The following is a 22,002-nucleotide window of genomic DNA, read 5'->3' as shown; positions in this document are numbered from 1 at the left end:
AAGCGTTGAAGGGGGCGGGACAAAGCGTTAAAGGGGGCGGGACAAAGAAACCCAATAGCTTAAACTGAGCTGCTGAGCGGTTTGTTCGATTTCATGACGGAATGACGTCGTGAGCGAATGCATTTACTAGACCATGGTCTTTGTCAATGAGACACCATGGGATGCTTAACGTCCACCACATAGCGCATCTAAGCGGATAGGGAAACCTGCTTCAGTTGCGTTTGAGGGATGTCTTGCCTGCCAATCACCAATCCGCCAATCTACACAGTCGGGTCGGTAATCGAATCCAGAGTCGACAGCTCAACACAAAGGTATTAAGGTAAGAAGTACGCTACCTTTGCTCCATCCTGTTATTAGTTAAGACCATCAGCCACCCTGCAAGAATCAATTCATTAAAGGAGCTACCGGTAGCTATTTATTATACCGACGTATTAAAAAGGGAACGAAAATGATAAGCATACAACGAAGGGAAGGAAGAACAGCCCAGGGGAGAAGCACGAAGCAGACAAAATTGTGCAGTTTGTGCTGAAATAATGACGTTTTGTGCACACCTGGACATCCCTGGAACCATGTGGCCCGTGGTGGTTTAATCGTACCCTCCTGATAGCCTACACAACATACAGCATCGACCACGTGGTGGACCAGTCCATACCCATCATTGGCTGAGGGTGAGGCTGTGCTGCTGATGCAATGTCCTCTGCTGGTGAGGTCAGGAATTTGGAATTTGTTAATGGTGCCGGAGATAGCTCGACGACTCTTCGCAGAGGACACCATGCGATCTTTAATGTCCACCAACGAATGCTGGCAAATGTGACGCCCGTTCGAGGGACAGCACACACCACTGATGAATCACCTTGCCTGCGAAGCACCTGAAGACGGTTTATAGATGGGTTGGGATTCAAACCCAGGATAGACAGCTTAAAGGTGAGTGTGTGCACATCTAGGCCATCCTGTCAGCCCAAAAGCAAAAGTCAAGAAACCATTGCATTTTATTTTACATGATATCAAAGTTGCTCGTAATCGGGCTATAGAAAGTTATTCGAAAACTATGTTGGAGTGCAACTTCAACTACACAAGGAACTAGAACGGCACTCAGTAGAGAGCATACCTCCACCTGCTTGGCCATAACACTCAATGGTTAAGAATCACTTTTAAAATTCTAATAGCTGGATCCGGATCCGGATATTTACCAAAATTGAATCGATTCTTCCTTGTCACACACCCAACCTGTCCAACAAGTTTCGTCCAAATCCGTCTATAACTTTTTGAGATATCCTGCTATGTATCGTTTTTGCCCCAATCTCCCAATGCTGAAGAATCACTTAAAAAGTAAATAATTCTCATATCCGAATCCATTTTCAGATCTTCACGAAAATCGAATCGTCCTTGTCAGACACTCAACTGGTCCCCCAAGTTTCGTCCAAATCCATCCTCAACTTTTTGAGATACCTGCTATGTATCGTTTTTGTCCCCATCTCCCAATGTGAGGAATCACTTTAAAATTCTCGTAGCCGGATCCGAATCCGGATCTTCACCAAAATCTAATCATTTCGTCCTTGTCACATATGCTACATCTCTGCAAAATTTCGTCTGAATCCGTCCACAACTTTTTGAGATATTTTGTTCACAAACAAACAAACGGACAGACAAACAGACAGGGGTGAAAACATAACCTCCATCCACCTTTGGCGTCGGTAATTATATTGACAGAAGGAGGACAATTGGCCCATCATGCCTGCACCACTTCCACACCCAACCAGAAATTGAATCACCCAATTCACGAGCACACTAACCCTTCCTAATGCCAACCTCACCCACACCACTAGACTACACCAATCCAATCTGATATTCACTAAATGGGGAAGGGGAACATCAACATGTGGGTGCAGGGCAGGGCAAAGTCGCGCATCGCAGATAAGACATCAACCATCACAAAATATTGGGATTTATTTTGGGGGTGATGGGCACGGGTTCGGTGAAAGTTGCGTTAACACATACAACATGTCGCCACTTGACAACAGCCACAACTCGGAGAATCGATATCTCATGATACTTTATATACTGAAACGCAAAAGAAACTTACCACCTTTGAAACCTTTAAATATCAACAATAACACTGCGTGTAGTAAATGTGTGAACTTATTTGTGGACAATAGTGTCCTCACTGTCAGACAAAACGGTCATGGATGGTCACTTGAACCTTCAATGGTCACTTCATAGCACAGCTGTTCAACAGCCGTTTTGACTGTCAGTGATTAGCCAAGGGGTACGGGATGATTTTAATGAGCTGCACGTGATGTCTTGATATTGGCTTTTAAAAGGCCAGTGCAAAATGGCCATTTCAATCAACATGCCACGATTGTCAAGGGATCAACGGCAGCATGCCCTGGGCATGCTGCAAGGCGGACTGAGCTACCGTGAGGTGGCACGTCGCCTTGGCTGTTCACACCAGACGATATCGGCCCTGGTGGACACAGACACCCTCCACAACTCTGCAGATGACAGACCTCGATCAGGGAGGCCAAGAGTCACCACTGCAAGGCAGGACAGGCAGATGGTCCGAAGTCACCTGCGGGATCGATTCCGTCCAGCATCCCGCACTGCGGCAGAAACTCCGGGGCGTGCAAACCCACGGATCTCCAATGATACTGCACGAAGACGACTGCATGACTATGGTCTGACTGCCAGAAGACCATACAACTTACCACTTGTTTGAAATGTAATAAAATTGTAACAGTTCAAAATAAAACAAACCAACAATTGCTAATTGAAACATTGGCATTTTATTGATGACATGTCAAGTTTTTGACCAAGATACACCATCTCATCAGTTTGTTCTACAGTACAGAACAGCACAGGGTGCAATGTCAGTCCCCTTTCAATAGCGTGTGTGGCCACCATTGTTTTGGATACAGGCAGTGCATCATCGGCGTATACTGCCTACCAGTCTTTGGATGGATTGCTGCTGGATTCTGTCCCACTCAGTCCTCAATGTCTGAAGCAGCTCTGCCCGTGTCCTGGCCCTGCCAACTACGCGTCTCCCAAGCTCATCCCACAGGTGCTCTATGGGATTCAGGTCAGGGGAGAGCGCAGGCCACTGCATGGTGTTGATGTTCTCGCATTGGAGAAATGCAGTGGTAAAGCGAGCAGCATGGGGACGAGCGTTGTCATGCTGAAAAGTTCTCAGTTCTGGGTGGTCTAGCAGGAATGGCAGCAGATGAGGTCGCAGGATGTTATCCACATACCGCTGGGCGTTAAGATTCCCATCCACAACCACCAGTGGCGTCCTGTACCGGCCTGATATGGCGGCCCACACCATCACACTTGGGCCACCCCACCTGTTGGCTTGACGCACGCAACAATCGGCATATCGCTCGCCAGTTCCTCTTCAGACACGCTCACGCCCATCAGGACTGTCCACACAGAACCTTGACTCATCGCTGAAAGCAACCTCGTTCCACTGTGCCAAGGTCCACCGCTGATGCTGCTGGCACCATCTCTGTTGGTTGCGGCGATGGGCAGCCGTCATCACGGGGCCTCTGTATGGTCATCTGGCAGTCAGACCATAGTCATGCAGTCGTCTTCGTGCAGTGTCATTGGAGATCCGTGGGTTTGCACTCCCCGGAGTTTCTGCCGCAGTGCTGGATGCTGGACGGAATCGATCCCGCAGGTGACTTCGGACCATCTGCCTGTCCTGCCTTGCAGTGGTGACTCTTGGCCTCCCTGATCGAGGTCTGTCATCTGCAGAGTTGTGGAGGGTGTCTCTGTCCACCAGGGCCAATATCGTCTGGTGTGAACAGCCAAGGCGACGTGCCACCTCATGGTAGCTCAGTCCGCCTTGCAGCATGCCCAGGGCACGCTGCCGTTGATCGCTTGACAATCGTGGCATGTTGATTGAAATGCCCATTTTGCACTGGCCTTTTTAAAGCCAATATCAAGACATCACGTGCAGCTCATTAAAATCATCCCGTACCCCTTGGCTAATCACTGACAGTCAAAACGGCTGTTCAACAGCTGTGCTATGAAGTGACCATTGAAGGTTCAAGTGACCATCCGTGACCGTTTTGTCTGACAGTGAGGACACTATTGTCCACAAATAAGTTCACACATTTACTACACGCAGTGTTATTGTTGATATTTAAAGGTTTCAAAGGTGGTAAGTTTCTTTTGCGTTTTTTTTTTTTTTTTTTTTTTTTTTTTTGTATACAAGATCGAGGCTCGTGAAAGAGCGAATATAGTTTCAGTTTCAGTATACATTTCAGTATACATAGAAGTTTCAGTATACATCAAGCACACAATGCAGGTAGCTACAAATCAGTTACGGTCTACCTTTGAGTTACACTTCTTTTGAGTTGCTTCTTTCTTTACCTTTGAGTTACAATCAGTTACACTTCTGGTAATGTCCCCATACCCCCGTATCCATTGCTTCTAGGTACCTAATCAATTAAATTTCAAACCTTTCTAGTGTCCCTGCTGATACCACTTTCCCAGGAAGACCATTCCATACATTGATGACTCTGCGGAATACCCCTGCCAATTGCTCCCGTCTTAACTCCTCTTTTATTTGCTCTCAGGCAATGCCCCCTTATCACCTTATGCGGTCGCTCTCCAACCTGGTAAAAACCTTTCCTACATCTACTTTTTCAGTGCTGCTCATTATTTTAAACAAGTCTATCAGATCCCCTCACATTTGCCTTTTTTCTAAAGTAAAAAGTCCAGTCTCCCTCAGCTGCTCCTCGTAGCTTCGTCTATCTATAGCCCTGAAATCAATCTGGCAGCTCTACACTGAACTGTCCTGAATCAAATTGTGCCACAACCAAAATTTGGGACCCAACTATCTATGGAAGTCCTTTATGCAGCAGAAATCTGAGGAAAAAGGTCTTGATAATGAAATTCCACAAGGAATTGTTTTGAACATTAATCTATTCAATCAAATAATTAATTATTTATCTGAAAATGTGAATGGAGATCAGTTGTCCTTATAGACAGATGATGTTGCCTTCTGGACTTCAGATTGTCCAATCACCATCATCCACAATAGGATGCAGCCATTCATAGAATTGAAAGCTGGTGTAATGCATGGGTGCAATATCTTGATATGTTTTGCTTCCATAAACAGAAAGGGACTTCTCCCTCTGTTTCTTGACAATTTCCCAATCTAGGGCATTCAGCATTGGAGAAATGGGAAGCGTCAAAAATGGGAAGTGTCAAATTAGAGTATTATGAAGAACTAGAAGGGCACTCGGTGGAGCGCATACCTCTGCCAGGCTGAACAGTTTATGTTTTGTCTCCCATTGATAGGCCGGATCTGGATTCGGATCTGAACCAAAATCTAATCAGTTTGTTTGTGTCACCTGCGAAACTCATCCGCCAAGTTTCGTCCAAATCTGTCCATAACTTTTTGAAATATCCCGCTCACAGACAGACAGAGAGGGGTCTAAACATAATCTCCGTCCACCTTTGGTGCAGTTTCTCAGCAAATGGACAGGGACAGGACCAGTGGCCACGTTCTAGAGAAAAGAAGAGGGAAGTTAGGATGGTGTTAAAGCAGGGATCTTTCACTCAACGAGTAGGTTATGCAATCTCCCAAAAGAGGTAGTAGCAGCAAACACAGCAGATAGGTTTAACCTGGAATTTGACAGGTACCAATAATTAATTATTGTGGATGGAAGGGTACATGTAGATTAGCAGAATGGCTGTATGATTGTATTGTTACGGAAATGGCTTACGGGTAAATGGGGAATAGATTATAATAGTATTTCATAGTTCATGGCAGTACAAGTGTGATGTAATTGCTGTAATTAACGAGATGAAATTGAGTCGTGTTCAGAAGCTCTGAACTTGAAAGTCCAGTGATTTTCCATCACACCCAAGGATTGTGGACCGGGCGTGGTCGAAGAATATCGGCTCCCTTCCCAATCAGTGTGCGCCTGGCTCAATGCCTCATGGTCCGATCTGTACGCACCACAGGAGCCCACCCTGCCCACCAGAACTAATAAAAGTGAGGCTTTGGTGGTGGGCATGAGTTGGCGAATGGTCCTTCATGGTTTATGCTTCATGCTTATGGTTATTTGCGGTTTATGCTTCATGCTTATGGTTCTTCATGCTTTATGCTTCATGCTTATGGTCCTTCATGGTTTATGCTTCATGCTTATGGTCCTTCATGGTTTATGCTTCATGCTTATGGTCCTTCATGGTTTATGCTTCATGCTTATGGTCCTTCATGGTTTATGCTTCATGCTTATGGTCCTTCATGGTTTATGCTTCATGCTTATGGACCTTCATGGTTTATGCTTCATGCTTATGGACCTCATGGTTTATGCTTCATGCTTATGGACCTTCATGGTTTATGCTTCATGCTTATGGACCTTCATGGTTTATGCTTCATGCTTATGGTCCTTCATGGTTTATGCTTCATGCTTATGGTCCTTCATGGTTTATGCTTCATGCTTATGGTCCTTCATGGTTTATGCTTCATGCTTATGGTCCTTCATGGTTTATGCTTCATGCTTATGGTCCTTCATGGTTTATGCTTCATGCTTATGGTCCTTCATGGTTTATGCTTCATGCTTATGGTCCTTCATGGTTTATGCTTCATGCTTATGGTCCTTCATGGTTTATGCTTCATGCTTATGGTTCTTCATGGCAGGAGATTAGTACTTGGGGAAGGATCTCTGCGGGTCATTGCTGCATTGTCCAGGCCCTCACCATCCCCGGTTGATTTATTCCTGCCATATCATGGGTGCTGCTTGGTCTTTCGTGATTCGGTGGTGCGCGACAAACATCTGCAGAGACATGCAGGGTGACGCGAAGTTGAACCGACTCACCACATGGCCAGCCTTGCCACGCGGAGCATGTTCTCTCTCATCGGTCTTGTCCCCTAGCTCTCTGTCAATCACGTTTTCTCAGGTGAATGCGCTAAGTTTATCAATCAAGTTCTGTGGCGGTTCCGAGGGTGCGTTGGGTGCGTTTTGATTAATTTTATCCACGTGTGCAGTTGTGTTCTCTTCCCTTCTCCCTATCGCATTTACAGTCACGTGAAAAAGTAAGTACACCCCATGCAAAGTTTTGACTTTTTCAACATATTTCAACATACAGCTATTTGATCTTCATTTCAACAATATTGATAGATAAAGGTGATATAATATAACAAATATCATGAAACATTTACATTTTGTAGTCCATTGTATAATTTAAATAAACATAAATGCAAATTTCGCATGTGGAAAAAGTAAGTACACCCCTACATTTATCACTACTTCAAATACCTAAAATTAGAATCAGGTGCACCAGCTCAGGTGCAAATGATTAGAACATCATTAGAGAGGATCTTGGAGGAACCTGTCTTATTTAAACCTCAGACATTTAGTTTGGTTTGCTCTTTGTTGTTGAAGTGTGCAGCGTCACCATGCCTAGATCAAAAGAGCTCTCTGAGGCCTTCAGAAAGAAGGTTATAGATGCCTACGAGTCTGGGAAGGGATTTAAAAAGATCTCCAAACAATTTGAAATCAATCATTCGACTGTCCGGAAGATCATCTACAAGTGGAGAAGATTCCAAACAACTGCCAACTTGTTCAGGCCAGGCCGCCCCAGCAGGTTCAGCCCGAGAGCAGACCGCAAGATGCTGAAAGAAGTCTCTAAGAACCCCAGAATGTCATCAGTGGACCCACAGGTAGCTCTTGCCACTGTTGATGTCAAAGTGCACGAGTCTACCATTAGAAAGAGGCTGCACAAATTTGATCGACATGGGAGGTGTGCCAGGAGGAAACCTTTGCTGTCCAGAAAGAACATCAGGGAAAGACTAAAGTTTGCCAATGAACACCAAGGCAAAGACCAGCACTTCTGGAACAATGTGCTCTGGAAAGATGAGTCAAAGGCAGAGCTATTTGGCCACAGTACCAGAAGACATGTTTGGCAAAAACCAAACACAACATTTGACCACAAGAACCTGATACCAACTGTAAAGCATGGTGATGGAAATATTATGGTTTGGGGCAGCTTTGCTGCATCAGGGCCCGGGCAGCTCACCATCATAGAATCCACTATGAATTCTTCATTGTACCAGAGGGTGCTTGAGGATAATGTGAGGCCGGCCATCTGTCGGAGAGTTGAAGCTCAACCGAAAATGGACCTTGCAACATGACAATGACCTTAAACATACCAGTAAGGGATGGCTGAAAAGAAAGAAATGGAGGGTTCTGGAATGGCCAAGTCAACGCCCGGATCTAAATCCCATCGAGATGTTGTGGGGGGATTCGAAACGAGCTGTGCATGCAAGAAACCCCTCAAACATCGCACAGCTGAAATAATTCTGCATGGAGGAGTGGGCAAAAATTTATCCCAGTCGATGTCAGAGACTTGTAGACAGTAATATGAAACGCCTACTTGAGGTTGTTTCTGCCAAAGGGGGCAATACCACCTATTAGAGCCAAGGGTGTACTTACTTTTTCCACTTGCGAAATTTGCATTTATGTTTATTTAAATTATGCAATGGACTACAAAATGTAAATGTTTCATGATATTTGTTATATTATATCACCTTTATCTTTCAATATTGTTGAAATGAAGATCAAATAGCTGTATGTTGAAATATGTTGAAAAAGTCAAAACTTTACATGGGGTGTACTTACTTTTTCACGTGACTGTATTTGTTATTAAAATGCACATTAATGAGAACATATCTTGTGGCCATTGGAAGGGGGGCAGAGGGGAAGGAGGAGTTGAGGATGCGGAACTCCAAGTGCACCTGTTGATTGGGCACGATTCACCCGTATGTGGGGAAATTTGGACTTGGACTCGGAACTCGGATTTGGGATATTATTGCCACGACATAAGTCAAAACTCACGACCATTGGAAATTGGGACCAGGATGAGGAGGTTTTAAACCGCAACGTTTCATCCTGGGTCATCGCTCGGTCCCTATCTTTCAGACGGGCGACCCACCGTAGACGACAGATCTTGTCATACATTCTCTATGCAAATGTGTACCGTGTATCGCCACCTGGTGGCGGTGGCAGAAGGTATTACAATTCCCCTTTTTACCTGGGCAACGCTGAGGTAAAAGCACTTCACGTGGGTCAATTTGTCCTTGTGGCGGACACAATGCCAGCGGGTAATAATTCCGCGCACCAGTGGGTGGCGCGAGCGACCGGGCATGGAAGCACGGCTCGGGCCACGCCCGGAGCAAAGGCGTCACGAGGCGCAGGGTGGAACTGAAATACATGCCCCGCCTTTCGGCCGACCGGCCACGCCCGAGGGCAAGGCGTGGCTTCGGGACATATATGCGGGCTTGAAAGTCGAGCCCGCCCAGTGCTTACGTGCGAGCATAGAATAAAGTGTTCTGGTTTGTACAACGCGTTGTGGCCTACCTTCTTGGCAAACGAGTTGTGTGTGCATAGCACCACACTGGTGACCCCGACTGGTTCAGCCATAGCTGACCCCTGAACGCGCCCTGGCTACCAACGCTGTCGCCGTTAAACACCCAGAGTTCTGGGAAGCACAGGCCGACGTTTGGTTTGTGCAGGCCGAAGCCCAATTCCAGCTCCAGGGCATCACGGCGGACGACACCATGTACTTTCATGTGGTCGCCGCCCTCGGACCCGGCACTGCCGCCCGTGTCGTGTCCATCCTTCGGTGCCCGCCGGGCGCCCACAAGTACGCGGCGCTCAAACGACTTCTCCTCGCCACGTTCGGGCTCACGGAGGCCGACCGCGCCGACCACCTCCTTGACCTTCCAGCCCTCGGCAACACACGACCGTCCATTCGGATGGATTATATGTTGTCTCTTCTTGGAGACCAGTGCCCGGATTTCCTTTTCCGAGCGCTTTTCCTCCGCCAGCTACCTGCGCAGGTGCGACTCACGCTGGCCGGTTCGGCCATAATGGAACCCCGCGCCCTGGCCAGAGAGGCGGACAAATTTTTCACGGCCTGCGACACGCGGCCGATGCACAGTGCTGCCGTACTGGATCCCGGTGCGGAGGCTTCAGCACCGCGCCTCCTCATGGCCGCTGCTACACCCCGTCCACCACTGCCGTCACGACCGACGCGGCAGCCACCACCGGGGCAAACCTGGTGTTATTATCATGCCAGGTTCGGCCGCAAGGCTAGGGCGTGCCGCCCGCCGTGCTCTTTCGACGGGTCGAGAAACGACCGAGCCGGCGCTAACTTGCGGCCATGAGCGTCGGCCATTCCGGCAGCCTCCTGTTCATCACAGACACCTCGTCTGGTCGCCGTTTTCTGTGCGACACTGGAGCGCAGGTAAGCGTCCTCCCTGCCTCCGCGTCCAACAAGCAAGCCGCGGCCGGGGCCCCGCCTTGCTCGCCGCCAACGGAACTCCCATCCGCACATTTGGGAAGCATTGCCTCTCGCTGCATTTCGGGGGACAGCGCTTCCAATGGTCTTTCGTCACTGCCAGCGTGCCAATGGCCCTGCTCGGTGCCGACTTCCTTTGTGCGCATGGGCTGTTGGTGGACGTTAAGCGTCGACGCCTCGTCCAGGCCGAAACCTTAGCTCGCTCGCTTGTTCGCTGAGTGGCTTGTTGAGCAGCTTGCTGAGCCGCTCACCGAGCGGCTTACCAAGCGGTTTGCTGAGCGGTACCGTCCCGGCGAGGTTGGTCTGTACGCTTCCGGCAGCGGACGAGTTTACCCGCCTCCTCGCCAGTTTCCCGGCACTCACGCGGCCCACCTTTTCAGCGGTGGCCATCAAACACGGGATGGAACACCATATTCCCACCGTCGGACCAACCGGTCTACGTCCGGGCGCACCGCCTCGACCCAACGAAGCTCGCCGTTGCGAAAGCGGAGTTCGCCACGCTAGAGCGGCTGGGCATCATCCGGCGCTCCAACAGCACATGGGCCTCACCTCTGCACATTGTGCCCAAGCCCGGCAGTGGATGGCGGCCGTGCGGTGACTACCGCCGGCTCAACGACGCCACCACCCCTGACCGCTACCCGGTCCCGCATATTCAGGACTTTTCCGCCCGGTTGGCGAAAACGACCTTTTTTTCCAAGGTGGACCTCATCCGGGGCTACCACCAAGTCCCCGTACAACCGGAAGACGTACCGAAGACGGCCGTTATAACACCTTTCGGCCTCTTCGAGTTCTTGCGGATGCCTTTTGGGTTGAAAAATGCGGCCCAGGGGTTCCAGCGGCTCATGGACAGCATCTTGCGCGACTTGTCCTTCGTCTACGTCTACCTGGACGACATCCCAGTCGGGAGCGCATCCCGGGAGGAGCACCTGCTCCATCTCCGCACGCTCTTCGAACGCCTGGGCCAGCATGGCCTGATAATCAACCCCGCGAAGTGCCGGTTCGGCATCACCGTCATCGACTTCTTGGGGCACCGCATCACCAGGCACGGGGCCGTCCCTTTACCGGCCAAAGTGGAGGCGGTCAGGAGTTTCCCGCGCCCCCGCACGATCAAGGGGCTCCAGGAATTCCTGGGCATGGTGAATTTTTATCACCGCTTCGTGCCCCGCGTCGCCCAGCTCCTGCGCCCCCTGCACGAGGCCCTCCGGGGGAAGCCGGGCAGAGTTGATATCGCCTGGACGGAGCCGATGGACGCGGCATTTGCGGGCGCAAAGCTGGCCTTGGCCAACGCCACCATGCTGGCACACCCAGCGCCCGATGCACCAATTGCCCTTACCACCGATGCGTCGGACTACGCGGTGGGCGCGGTGCACGAGCAGTGGGTGAATGGTGCTTGGCAGCCGCTGGCGTTCTTTAGTCTGCAGCTCCGCCCGCACGAACGCCGGTACAGCACCTTCGACCGCGAGCTGCTCGGGCTCCACCTGGCGGTCCGACACTTCCGCCATCTTCTCGAGGGCCGCCCGTTCACGGCCTTCGTCGATCACAAGCCCCTTGTTTTCGCGATGGCCAAGGTCGCCGAACCGTGGTCGGCCCGGCAGCAGCGTCACCTCTCTGCCGTGTCCGAATACACGGCGGACATCCGACACGTCGCGGGTAAGGACAACCCGGTGGCGGATTGCCTTTCCCAGTCCGTCGCACACGCGGTCCACCTCGGGATCGACTATGCCCGGATGGCGGTGCACCAGACCGCCGACCCCGGCGTCCAGGCCTTTCGGACCGCCGTCACGGGCCTCCGCGTCACCGAGGTACCGTTCGACGTCGCGGGCACTGCCCTCTTGTGCGACGTCTCCCTCGGCCGGCCTCGCCCCATCGTGCCCGCTGGCTGGCAGCGCCCGGTTTTTGACGCCATCCACGGCCTGTCCCACCCGGGCACGAAGGCCTCCCAGAAGCTTGTCGCGGCAAAGTTCATCTGGCATGGCCTCCGGAAGAACGTCCGCAACTGGGCCAGAACGTGCCCCGTGTGCCAGCGCGCAAAGGTCCACCGCCAAAACCAGGCCCCGTTGGCCCCGTTTACGGTGCCCGAACGTCGGTTCGACCATGTCCACGTCGACTTGGTGGGACCTCTGCCCCCCTCGCGGGTTTCACCCACCTCCTCACCATGGTGGACCGCACCACCCCGTGGCCGGAGGCCATGCCATTGGCGGCGACGGCTGCGGCTGACGTCGCGCAAGCTTTCATCGCCACTTGGGTTGCCCGGTTTGGCGCCCCCTCGGACATCTCGTCCGACCGCGGCCCCCAGTTCACCTCGGAGCTCTGGGGAGCAGTGGCGCAAGGGCTCGGCGTCAAGCTGCACCGCACCACGGCCTACCACCCCCAGGCCAACGGCCTGTGTGAGCGCTTCCATCGCTCAATGAAGACCACGCTCCGGGCCAGCCTCCGCGACGGCAGCTGGGCCGACAGGCTCCCCTGGGTCCTGCTGGGCCTCAGGACGGCGCCCAAGGACGACCTGCGCGTGTCCTCGGCGGATCTGGTCTTTGGACAACCACTGCGGGTACCGGGCGAATTTATCCCCGACTCCACGGCACCTTGGTCCGCGGCGCAACAGCGCTCCACCCTTCAGCAGACTGCCAGGAGGTTCGCCCCGGTGCCGACGGCACACCACGGTTGCCCGTCCTCCCACGTCGCCCCGGAGCTTCGCACGGCGGAGTACGTTTTTGTCCGGCACGACGCCCACCGGGCACCGCTGCGGCCCCCGTACGACGGGCCCTTCCGCGTGCTGGAGACCGGGGACAAGCACTTCACCGTGGACATCGGCGGTACTCCAGATCGTATCTCCGTGGACCGCCTCAAGCCGGCCCACCTCGACCTGGACCACCCACCGCAAGTAGCTCTGCCTCCGCGTCGAGGCCGCCCCCCGGCGGGCAGACCCCCGGCACCCCCGCCCCCACCGTCCCGCCACCCCCCAGCCCTGCACGCATCGCCAGAGGGCGTTTCGGCCGGGTCATCCGGCTTTCCCGCAAGCTCATCCTTCAGGTGCGCGGGAATTCTGGGAGGGCGCGTGTGGCAGACACAATGCCAGCGGGTAATAATTCCGCGCACCAGTGGGTGGCGCGAGCGACCGGGCGTGGAAGCACGGCTCAGGCCACGCCCGGAGCAAAGGCGTCACGAGGCGCAGGGTGGAACTGAAATACATGCCCCGCCTTTCGGCCGACCGGCCACGCCCGAGGGCAAGGCGTGGCCTCGGGACATATATGCGGGCTCGAAAGTCGAGCCCGCCCAGTGCTTACGTGCGAGCATAGAATAAAGTGTTCTGGTTTGTACAACGCGTTGTGGCCTACCTTCTTGGCAAACGCGTTGTGTGTGCATAGCACCACATCCTTCCCTTTTCTCCCACCCCCACACCCCCCAAAACGGAGGGGCATGTCATAGCCTGTCATCGTGTGTAAGATACCTTATCTCCAGCGGGATGAGACCAGTACGAACGTTGGGGAAAAAGTGGGGGGAGTGGGACGTGATGATGGGGACGGGGAGGGTTGGGGTGGAGAGGCTAAAGCACTCGAATCGCGGGTAAATTTGTATTCCTTTCCTTATTCTCGCCCACAATGGAGTGGGAAGAATAATAACTAGAGGGAGCCGGGGACATCATATGGGGGGACATTTCGAGCAGAAAGGGATGCGCAGCCGTGGTGTAGGTGGTGTGAGGAAGGTGGGAGGGGGAGTTTGGATTAGAGTCCCTTTATACAGACTCTAGGACTCTAGTATAAAGGGACTCTAGTTTGGCTGAACGGGTGGTGGGTTTGGGGGTGGGATGAACGGGTGTTGGGAGAAGGAGTGGGATGAACGGGAGTGGGGGGTGGGATGAACGGGTGGTGGGTTTGGGGGTGGGATGAACGGGTGGTGGGTTTGGGGGTGGAATGAACGGGTGGTGGGAGGAGGAGTGGGATGACCAGGAGTGGTGGGTGGGATGAACGAGTGGTGGGATGAACGGGTGGTGGGTTTGGGGGTGGGATGAACGGGTGGTGGGTTTGGGGGTGGGATGAACGGGTGTTGGAAGGAGGGGTGGGATGAACGGGAGGGGGGGAGTGGGATGAACGGGAGGGGGGTTGGGATGAACGGATGGTGGGTTTGGGGGTGGGATGAACGGGTGGTGGGTTTGGGGGTGGGATGAACGGGTGGTGGGTTTGGGGGTGGGATGAACGGGTGTTGGAAGGAGGGGTGGGATGAACGGGAGGGGGGGAGTGGGATGAACGGGAGGGGGGTTGGGATGAACGGATGGTGGGTTTGGGGGTGGGATGAACGGGTGTTGGAAGGAGCGGTGGGATGAACGGGAGGGGGGGAGTGGGATGAACGGGAGGGGGGTTGGGATGAACGGGTGGTGGGTTTGGGGGTGGGATGAACGGGTGTTGGAAGGAGCGGTGGGATGAACGGGAGGGGGGGAGTGGGATGAACGGGAGGGGGGTTGGGATGAACGGGTGGTGGGTTTGGGGAAGGACATTGTCTCTGTCTTTTGATTAAACCCGTCAGTGCAGCTTTTATAACATCTTGAAGCGCGATGCTGCGCACGCTAATGCTTACGCAAGGAGCAAGCGGACAACGCGGTTCATAAAAGAGTCTTTATTGAAAGTACTCAAACTGCAGCACTGAGCTGCTCCGGGCTGCGCGCCCCGTGTATATCTTGAGGCCACACCTCTCTCTCGGGCGTGGCCGCCGCCCACTTGGTACGCGGAATGATGTCACCACGCCAGTGGGCTTTCGTGTCCGCCACACTCGCCCCCCCAGAATTCCCGCGCACCTGGAGGGCCAGTTTGCGGGGCAAACGGATGACCCGGCCGAAGCGCCCCCTGGCGATCGGCGGCGTCCGGGGTGCAGGGATGCCAGGTGGGATGCCTCTGGCTGCCCCTGGGATGGGTGCAGGACCGGGGGGCGGCATGGCAGCGGGGCTGGGCGGTGCCGGGGGTCCGCCCGCAGGGGGGCGGCCCCGACGTGGGGGTCGGGCCACTGGCGGTGGATGGTCCACGTCGAGGTGGGCCGGCTTGAGGCGGTCTACAGAAACGCGGTCAGGAGTACCGCCGATGTCCAGGGTGAAGTGCTTCGCCCCGGTCTCCAGCACGCGGAAAGGCCCGTCGTATGGGGGCCGCAGTGGTGTCCGGTGGGCATCGTGGCGGATGAAGACGTACTCCGCCGTGCGAAGCTCCGGGGCGACGTGCGTCGGTGGGTGCCCGTGGCATGCCGTTGGCACCGGGGCGAACCTCTGGGCGGTCTCTTGCAGAGCGGAGCGCTGCTGTGCCGCGGACCATGGTGCCGTGGAGTCGGGGAGGAACTCGCCCGGCACTCGTAGCGGTTGCCCGAAGACCAACTCCGCCGTGGACGCGCGCAGGCCCTCCTTGGGCGCCGTCCGGAGGCCCAGCAGGACCCAGGGGAGCCTGTCGACCCAGCCGCCGTCGCGGAGGGTGGCCCGGAGCGCGGCCTTCAATGAGCGGTGAAATCGCTCACACAGGCCGTTAGCCTGGGGGTGGTAGGCCGTGGTTCGGTGCAGCCGGACCCCGAGCCCCTGCGTGACCGCCCCCCAGAGCTCCGAGGTGAACTGGGGGCTGCGGTCGGACGAGATGTCTGAGGGGGCGCCGAACCAGGCGACCCAGGTGGCGATGAAAGCCTGCGCGACGTCCGCCGCCGTCGTCGACGCCAAGGGCACGGCCTCCGGCCACCGGGTGGTGCGGTCCACCATGGTGAGGACGTGGGTGAAACCCCGCGAGGGAGGCAGAGGTCCCACCAGGTCCACGTGGACGTGGTCAAACCGGCGTTCCGGCACCGTGTACGGGGCCAACGGGGCCTGGGTGTGCCGGTGCACCTTGGCGCGCTGGCACGCGAGGCACGTCCTGGCCCAGTCGCAGACGGCCTTCCGGAGGCCATGCCAGACGAACTTGTCGGCGATCAAACTTTGGGAGGCCCTCGTGCCCGGGTGGGACAGGCCGTGGATGGCGTCAAACACCTGGCGCTGCCAGCCCACGGGCACGATGGGGCGAGGCCGCCCGAGGGAGACGTCGCACAAGAGGGCCGCGCCCGTGCCGTCGAACGGCACCTCGGTGACGCGGAGGCCCGTGACGGCGGTCCCCAAGGCCTGGACGTCAGGGTCAGCGGCCTGGTCCGCTGCCATCCTGGCATAGTCGATGCCGAGGTGGACTGCATGGGCGACGGCCCGGGAAAGGCAATCCGCCACCGGGTTGTCCTTCCCCGCGACGTGCCGGATGTCCGTCGTGTACTCGGACACGGCCGAGAGGTGACGCTGCTGCCGGGCTGACCACGGCTCGGTGACCTTGCCCATCGCGAAGATCAGCGGCTTGTGGTCGATGAAGGCCGTGAACGCACGGCCCTCGAGCAGATGGCGGAAGTGCCTGACCGCCAAGTGAAGCCCGAGCAACTCGCAGTCGAAGGTACTGTAACGGCGTTCGGGCGGGCGAAGCTGCCGGCTAAAGAACGCCAGCGGTTGCCAAGCTCCACGCACCCATTGCTCGTGCACCGCGCCCACCGCGTAGTCCGAGGCGTCGGTGGTGAGGGCGATCTGTGCATCGGGCGCCGGGTGCGCGAGCATGGTGGCATTAGCCAAGGCGAGCTTCGCGCCCCTGAATGCCGTGTCCATCTGCTCGGTCCAGGTAATGTCGCCTTTGCCCGGCTTACCTCGGAGAGCTTCGTGCAGGGGGCGCAGGAGCTGGGCGATACGGGGCAGGAACCGATGGTAAAAGTTCACCATGCCCAGGAACTCCTGCAGCCCTCTGATCGTGCGGGGGCGCGGAAACCCCTTCACCGCCTCCACCTTGGCCGGCAGGGGGACGGCTCCGTGCCTGGTGACACGGTGCCCCAGAAAATCGATTACGGCGACGCCGAACCGGCACTTTGCGGGGTTCACAATCAGGCCATGCTGGCCCAGGCGTTCGAAGAGCGTGCGGAGGTGGCGTAGGTGCTCTTCGCGGGACGCGCTGGCGACGAGGATATCGTCCAGGTAGACGTAGACAAAATCCAAGTCGCGCAGGACGCTGTCCATCAGTCGCTGGAACGCCTGAGCCGCATTCTTCAGACCGAAGGGCATCCGCAGGAACTCGAAGAGTCCGAATGGCGTGATGACCGCCGTCTTCGGGACGTCCTCCGGCCTGACAGGGACCTGATGGTAGCCGCGTATGAGGTCCACCTTCGAGAAGAAGGACATGCCCGCCAAACGGGCGGAAAAGTCCTGAATGTGGGGGACGGGGTAGCGGTCGGGAGTGGTGGCGTCATTGAGACGGCGATAGTCCCCGCACGGTCGCCATCCCCCGCCAGCCTTCGGCACGATGTGCAGCGGCGACGCCCAAGCACTCTCCGAGCGCTGAACGATGCCGAGTCGCTCCAGGGTAGCGAACCCCGCTTTTGCCACCGCCAGCTTCGTCGGCTTGAGGCGGCATGCCCGGGCGTAGACCGGTGGCCCGATGGTGGGGATGTGATGGGCCACCCCATGCTTGATGGCCCCCGCCGAGAAGGTGGGCCGCGTGAGGGCCGGGAAGCCGGCGAGGAGGCGGGTGAATTCGTCCGCTGCCGGAAGCGTACAGATCAACGTGGCCGGAACTGAACCGTTTGGCAAGCCGCTTGGCAAGCCGCTCGGCGAGCCGCTCATTGAGCTGCTCGATGAGCTGGGCAGCGCACAAGCGAGCGAGCTGAACGTCTCGGCCTGGACAAGACGTCTGCGCTTTACGTCGACCAGGAGCCCATTAGCGCACAGGAACTCCGCGCCAAGCAGTGCCATGGGCACGTCGGCGGTGACGAACGTCCATCGGAAAACCTGCCCTCCGAACCGCAGAGAGAGGCAGCGTTTTCCGTACGTACGGATGGGCGTCCCGTTCGCGGCAAGCAGCGCGGGGCCCCCGCCCGTGGCGTGCTTGTCTGACGTACCGGCGGGAACGACACTCACCTATGCTCCCGTGTCGCACAGGTAACGGCGCCCGGATAAGGTGTCCGTTATGAACAGCAGGCTGCTCGAACGGCCGGCGCTCATCGCCACTATTGAGCGCCGGACCGGGCGTTTCCCGACCTGTTGAAGGAGCATGGCGGATGACACTGCCGAGCCTCGTGGCCGAACTTGGCGTGGAACCAGCACCAGGTGGTGGAGCTGGAGGAGTGCGGCTGGCTCCGCCAGGCCGGTGGAGTTGGCGGTTTTCCTCGCGGTGGCGGTTTTCGCCGCGGCGGTGGGCGGGGCGTGGCGGCGGTCACGAGGTGCGTATCAGCATGCTGCATATGCTGTGTAAGCTGATGCTGTGGATCAGCATCATCAGCAGCATCAGCCTCGAGGTCCGTGACGGCCGCACCGACTCTCGCCCGCGTATCCGAAGCCGCGAAGTACCTGTCCGCCTCGGCTGCCAATGCTCGGGGTTCCGTTAGCACGGTCCCGGCCAACGCGAGGCGAACCTGCGCTGGAAGTTGGCGACGGAAAAGCGCCCGGAATAGAGAACCGGGGGCTTCGTCGCCCAACAGTGACAGCATATGGTCCATTCGGACCGACGGGCGCGTGTCGCCAAGCTCGGGGAGATCCATGAGGCGGTCGGCCCGTGCGTCGTCCGTGAGGCCGAACGTGGCTAGGAGTAGCCACTTGAGTGCCTCGTACTTGTGGCCGTCCGGTGGGTGGCGAAGGACGGACACAACTCGAGCGGCCGTGCCGGGCCCGAGGGAGGCGACGACGTGGCAGTAGCGCGTGTCGTCGCCGGTGAGGCGCCGAAGCTGAAATTGGGCTTCGGCTTGGACGAACCAGACTTCGGCCTGGGCCTCCCAAAATTCGGGAAGTTTAATCGACATTGCCTTGTTGTTTGCCATTGCAATGGCGTCGTGTTCGGAAGGATCGCTACGGCAGATCCAACGTCGAGGTCACCATATGAAGCGCGATGCTGCGCGCGCTAATGCTTACGCAAGGAGCAAGCGGACAACGCGGTTCATAAAAGAGTCTTTATTGAAAGTACTCAAACTGCAGCACTGAGCTGCTCCGGGCTGCGCACCCCGTGTATATCTTGAGGCCACGCCTCTCTCTCGGGCGTGGCCGCCGCCCACTTGGTGCGCGGAATGATGTCACCACGCCAGTGGGCTTTCGTGTCTGCCACAATCTTCCCCTATCATAACCCGTGGAAGAAACAAGGTCTTCATGTGTAGTTTGCCGGTGGGTCATTGAAGTTGAAGCAACCTTTTTCGAATCGGTTCGGTTGTCATTTAACAGGGTCATTGCGTCACCGGTCATGTTCCACAAAGGTCTTGATCACAATTTGTCTTACTTTGTCGATAAATGGTCTGATGTGCATGTTACTGGTTCGTGGTAACAGGATGCAGCTAAGAAACGTACAGTATCGCTCCCTTCACTCCTCTCTCAGAATAACTTCTGTGCAATAAGCAATTTGGAGGGTTTTGGTTCTACCCGAATGTTTTGTTCGATTTATTCAATCTGATGTCTTCTATTCTCATTAATAATCCTGTGTTTCCTTCGTTTTATCTCGTGTGCATCGGCGTAGTTTTTGGGGGAGGGGGGGGCAATGCCCCCACCCCACCTTAATTTTTTTAGTAGTTTATACAATTAAAATAAAAACATCACTTGTTTAAACGTGAGTAACAATAATGAACGTAAACTGTATTTGTGATTTCACGTACACTGTAACCACACTAACAAACGGTAATTTTGGAAGTCAGACCAAGATACCCATTATTAATATTAACCCCCTTGCCCCCCAAAATAGAGAAGTCAAACTAAGCCTATGCTCGTGTGTCACTCCGTTTCGTTTCCTACGATGAATAAAAGCACAGCAGTGTTTTTCTGTATGCCGTATCCACTTAAGCGGTGTATGTTTGTCAAGACCAATTTTAAAAAGTTTTTTTAATTTAAAGCGATCTTAAGATCGTACTCTCTGGATATGTTGTTTTCTATGCCCAATCAAGCAATATGTTATGATGGTGTGAACTTTGATCTGATTCTTCTCTAGTGGTCAGACAGTGGACGGCACGTCGTTAGGTTTGTACGCAAAAAATATTTTCATGTTCAATAACTACCATAAAGTTGTGTAACGAATAAACGAACAAAAGTGTGTGGTATTATTAGAGTTATACATTTAATAAACAGTAATACTTCATGTGAAAAATCTTGTCGACAAAATGATAATGTCAAGCTCATACAGGAAGCAACGTTTGTATTTTTTAAATTTGAAGTACTGTACTGGACTGAGATGGGAAGTAATAATGAGCTTTTTCATTTTCATATTTGTGTATTTATATTGAACACAAAGTTTTAGTTTATTTGTGTATCAGAGTCGAGAAACGCACAATGTCTATCCAACACTTTTGCACTGCAGTGTTTTTCTTCCATATGAAAATATGGTGGAATTTTGAACACTTCCTCTTCTTCCATAAACTCTATGATTTGCCCTTTACTCATATCTCCTTTCTTTTAATTTTCTCAATTTAGCGTCTTACCCTGACTTACTTGATGTATACATATTAAATAGATGACCCCACTGATGCTTGTTAGACATTTAAAATATCAACCATATAAATCACGTCAGTTTGTGTGTTTGTACAGATGTCTGTCCCCCTTCATGAGGGTTGGTTTTAAAGGCGAATCTTTTAACACGGATGTGTGTTCACTACGGTCTATTTTTGAGGATAAAACAAACTCGAAAAACATCTTCCATAAAACAGTAATTATGTCTCTTCTATTGGAATTGTAGACTGTGGCAAACTGAGCCCCAAGGGCAGTATACAGAAACGTTTTTTTTTACGGCGTAGCCCATAGGGCAAAGCCGTCGAGACCAGTGTTTGTCCGCCTGTATGTATGTATGTATGTATGTATGTATGTATATACGTCCGCTCAAACGTATACCAATCAGCTGAGGTTCTGGTCACATGACAGGGGGTGTGATTATGTCTGATGTCATTATGGCGGCTGACTCTCCACACACCGCCATTTTGATTCCAATGCCGAACATATCGTCGAACCTGTTGTATATCACAATTGCCATGCTCTACCTTGACGTTTTTCATTCAGTGTGAAACACAAACAAACCGATTGTTAAAATGACCATCAAATATCGAAAGCATCTGCGTTACATCTCTTCCAACAAAACAGTACGTACCCAACCCTTGTGGGGTATGATCTACATTACAGTAGATCTTCCCTCAGTTCTGTAAGTAAAACTTACCTCACGGATGTCTGGATTCCTCCACATTTGTTTGTTTAATGTTATAAGCAGCATTAGCGACTGTTTAAAAAGCTAATAATGTGTGTTTGTGGTGTATAATATTTTACAAGCCCGGCCGCTATTAGACTTTCGGTCTTATTTAAAATAACAATACACACAAGGCGCAGGGACGTGAAATTTTCTGCACATGATGTGCAACGCAAGTGGAGTAAAACGAGTGTGGCACGCTCACGAGGCTGCACCGTCGAACTAGAACGCCACTCAGTAGAGCGCATACTCCCGCCGTGGGTGGCCGCTGCTGAGCCCTATCTTCCAATGGTAAAAAAATCCTTCAAAAAATTCCTGGATCCGGAATAATATCCTGAGCTTCACCAAAAACTAATCAATTCTTCCTTATCCCAAGGGCAATCATCCCACCAACTTTCATCCCAATCCGTTCAGAACTTTTCCAGATATCTTGTTCACAAACACATGAACACACACACGGACGGACACGATCGAA

The 22,002-nt window shown here is 53.8% G+C and overlaps 1 protein-coding gene across 8 annotated transcripts in view; it reads left to right on the top strand.

Moving 5' to 3' along the window:
• LOC137434214 (mth938 domain-containing protein) overlaps positions 1-22,002 on the top strand; it is a 233,412-nt gene that overhangs the window by 198,270 nt on the left and 13,140 nt on the right. For 3 of the 8 annotated variants that reach the window (XM_068127015.2, XM_068127043.2, XM_068127009.2), the window contains exon 1: positions 20,166-20,317. The exons of 1 other annotated variant lie outside the window; for it this stretch is intronic. The gene's annotated coding sequence lies outside the window, so the exon portion shown is untranslated. Of the gene's footprint in view, positions 1-71; positions 320-19,376; positions 19,478-20,165; positions 20,322-20,467; positions 20,536-22,002 lie in introns of those variants that run through there. 4 more of the 8 variants (XM_068127024.2, XM_068127033.2, XM_078783851.1 and 1 more) reach the window with 4 other exon arrangements.

This window comes from Myxine glutinosa, chromosome 1 (genome assembly GCF_964187855.1).
Source record: "Myxine glutinosa chromosome 1, kmMyxGlut1.1, whole genome shotgun sequence".
In the NCBI taxonomy this organism is placed as follows: domain Eukaryota; kingdom Metazoa; phylum Chordata; class Myxini; order Myxiniformes; family Myxinidae; genus Myxine; species Myxine glutinosa.
Note: the sequence above shows the minus strand (reverse complement) of the source record. Positions and strands in the feature narration are given on the sequence as shown.